Here is a 3784-nt window from a genome sequence, read left to right as displayed (position 1 = left end):
TAAGAGATATCAAAGAATGAACGCGCTTTGAGATCGCAGCGCGCAGCCGCTATAACCATTGACTTCAAAGAGCTTCAGATTCAGCAACAGCCGCAACAGTATCAACGCTAATCGCTGTATCTGCGGCTGCTCTCGTTACTCGCCTTGCAAGAAGCACGTGATTTATTTGAGCCTCGCCGAACTGTCGTCTTCTCATGTTCCAAGCCTGCAGGTCTCGTACGTTCATTTAAGAACGGCCGTGTCTGCTGTGCCCGGGGCACAGCAGACGAAAGGTGCCCGAAATGTCTACGTTCACCCATGACGTCACGTCCGCTATAACCCATGATGTCACATCCGCTCATTTCCATGGCGGCCGTCTTACGGAGCCGGCTGCGCTGCGAAACGGTCCGTATTCCATGCCCACTTAGAGCGTGAGTAATTCATCTTTCCACGCTATATGCGTGTAATAAAGGATTGGGGCTGTGAGCAGTTTGATGCGTTACCATTAGGTACCTTGTGCGCATATTTTGCCTCCTGGCCGCGTCAAATTGCAGCCGGCATGTGGAATGGGCCGTGGCATCTTATATGGAGCTGCTCATGTGAGTGGTATTGCCTCCGTCAGGATCGTCAGTGCGTGCACCGAACCATTCAGTAGTCTGGTTCAGGGGAGGATGCGCGAAAGAACGAGGACGTAAGAAAACACTGGCATGACGAGCTGTTCCGTCAGATCGCGTTACATCGCGCTTTTTTTCTAAGACCATCTCGCTCGAGCGAGAGGATCTTAGAACAGCATTACTACTGCTTTTTTACAGCTTTGCTGCGGCTCATTTAATCATCACCTGCATTCTTTTAATAATACAAATGACATCGCTGCGCGGAAGAGCGTCTCTTGAAGTTTCCAAACAAGAGCCAATGCCGCCGTGCCTGCTGCATACACGCTTGCCTTTCCTAACGCAGTTAAGACGCGGCACTAGCTCTGCTACTGCGTGATACAGGGTCACTGTGATAAGAAAATTAAAAAGAACAAACGAAATTAAGGCAGAAAATGTCAAACGTTGCCAAGCGTGATAAACGGACCTGCCTCGCTAGATGAGTTGAAGAAATCGGCGTCCTGAAGTCAGCTTCGCCGCAGTAGACTAGTGTTACGCGTTGAAGCATGTCAGAACTGAAGAGTGACCGCTTTCACCGACATAAATAATATGTGTTCCTTAATGATGTACGCGTGCACCTGCCGTCTCCTGTTACATTACGCGCGCCGAGGCGCCTAAGTGTACTGGCCGGCCTTCAGCGCTATTTCGGACGTGGCTGTGATGCTTTGAACCGTTGGTTTGTCGACCTCGTAAGCCAGTTAATGTTTACACGGCCATTTTTTTCTGAGCTGTTGATTTCTTCCATAATAGCTACGTAATTTCGTAGTTTCCTGTTCAACTGCTTTGGTCATATGCGAGTCAAGGTTGTTCTCTTTAGCCGAGCGCAGTTTTGGAAAGCGAAACGACGCTCTTGCATCAGCATATAGTGCCGTCGCCCATTTACAACACAGTCAATCAATGTAATTTTGTATGTCACTGGGAAACCGCCGAACGCAGGGAACTCACTCGCATGCGGGGAACTGCATAACTAGCCACGGGATTACCGTGCCTCTTGGGAAGCTGCTTTGCATCAAAGGCCAGGTACCCTTGCTATGATTCACCGCAACATATTTTGTATGTCCTACCGCTTAACATATTTGTATTGCGGTGAAGCTAACCTTACGGAACCGAATTTCGCAACGCTTTTTAGACTCCTGCATCTCTACCAGCCACTACCAAACGCTTGTCAGTACGTCTCTTGGCAAAGGTCCAGGTAAATCTCCCCTGTTGGGAGTTTGGGGGACTCACGTATATGAAAACTGCCAAGGAAAGCAGTTGCCCTGATGAAGGCACGCTCCCCTGTCGAAACATTTGCACCAGCCTGTCCGACCACCGTTATCACCGCAACATATTTGTGTGTTGCGGTGAAGCATGCCGTTATTGGGAAAGATTTACGTGAATCTGGAATGTATGGTTTCCATCAGCGACTAACCTAATGTTCCACTCTCATCAAAGCAGATTTTCGTGGCAGGATGCATGATGTCTTGAGAACTTTTGTTGGCTAAAGCCATACATGCCAGGTTAGCTCTTGTCACAATAATACGCTTTACCGCAATACACAAGAGGCCCCGCTGCAGGACACGCCCGCCGTAGTTAGCCAAAACCTTATGTGATGGTTCACTGCAAAACACCTCCTGTATTGTGGTGAATCGTAATAAAGCACATTTGTCAGTTTAGAATGTAAAGACCCTTGCCCTTCGCTTTTGTAATAATATGACTCAGTTTAATGAGAACATGTATTCACTGCTAAAAACATCCACATTGAAATGGAGATATGAACACTGATGGCAGCCTATGTGATGTTTTATCCCTTTACTTTTTTGTGTACCTGTCACGCTGCCATTATTAAATTTTCCTGTACTTCGTTAGGTGCTGACGTACATAACATTACATCACAAAGAGCCACTGTGTAATTAGTGTTTAAGGACCAGTGTGGTGGCTTTTCTCAAGAAAGGTTTGGGTTATTTTGTTGTGAAGGTTTTTTTTAGAGAGGTCACTTTCTGAGAAGAAATCAGATGTCAGGAAATAGACCTCAGTGGCACAGTAATCTTGGCTGCCTTTTGCTCAAACGTGCCCTAGACATAATTGAGTGATTTGCACTGGCAACTGGACAGCAGCCTTAGCTTGGGAGACCAGTGATACGGCATATTTTATCAAACTAGGCGACACATAGCATTACCAGTCCGAACAGAGACCTGTTTAAATGTTTGTCACCTTTAACACCTACATTTTCGACCATGATTTCAGAAAAATCTGTAGCATATTTAGAACCTAGATTTTAAATGCTGTATAAGTTGGCTTCTTGTTCACTGAAGTTGTGCTCAGCTTCTGTCCAAACGGGAGAGCACTTCTGCATAGCTTATTAGGGAACATTCTTATTTACATACCTTCTTTTTATTTATCTCGCCTACAATCACGATTAGCACATGAATGTGTTGTGCATTTATCTAACTTACAATGCCATGTTCAACAGCACATTGCTACAGCCTTTAACTGTAGGTATCATGGTATGAGAGCAGAGAAATGGATATGCAAAGACAGTTGGGCACACTGAGACAACATCTTTGTTGCCTGTGAAAAGGTGACAGATACACAATATGGGGAGAACGCATGCACTTTCATATTTTCTCGCGCTCAAAAAAAGCCGGAGGAATAAGGTTTCTTCACTGTGCCATAGAAACTATATGTTTGCTCTCAAAGGTAATTCTGATTCATTGGATATGTTCCTGTGCTGTGTTTATTTTCTTGAGTGTGCTTTAGTTTTTGCACGTTAATGTTTCAAACTTGTTTTTATTTTTACAGACTGAACATCCCACATCTTGGTTTGACTTCCTGGTACAGGATACTTGCACTTAGCATGGAGTGATGAAGCAGAGCAGTGTACTTTTATTAAATGTGCAGATTTTAGCAGTATAACAGCAGTTCATTAAAAAAACGTGTGCTGAAAATAAAGTGTTCTTACCCACATTCCTCGTTGTCTATTTATTTATTTATTAATACTGTCAACCCTCATAGAGGGTCATAACAGAGAGGACAATACAATTACATAAATCAAATATGGACAATGTCAATGTACGTAAAGTTGCTTAACACTTGTCAATTCACAGTTAATAAGATGTTCACTTGAATGCTGTTCAGCACACTTCTGACGTTTATCAAAATACGTACAATGAATA

At 44.3% G+C, this 3784-nt stretch overlaps 1 long non-coding RNA gene across 1 annotated transcript; it reads left to right on the top strand.

Moving 5' to 3' along the window:
• The first annotated feature begins 244 nt into the window (after positions 1-244).
• On the top strand, positions 245-3575 carry LOC140219833 (uncharacterized). Its single transcript, XR_011896070.1, has 2 exons — positions 245-410; positions 3411-3575. It is a non-coding gene; the product is annotated as an uncharacterized lncRNA (long non-coding RNA).
• The last annotated feature ends 209 nt before the right edge of the window (positions 3576-3784 follow it).

Source organism: Dermacentor andersoni, chromosome 8 (assembly GCF_023375885.2).
Source record: "Dermacentor andersoni chromosome 8, qqDerAnde1_hic_scaffold, whole genome shotgun sequence".
NCBI lineage: Eukaryota > Metazoa > Arthropoda > Arachnida > Ixodida > Ixodidae > Dermacentor > Dermacentor andersoni.
Note: the sequence above shows the minus strand (reverse complement) of the source record. Positions and strands in the feature narration are given on the sequence as shown.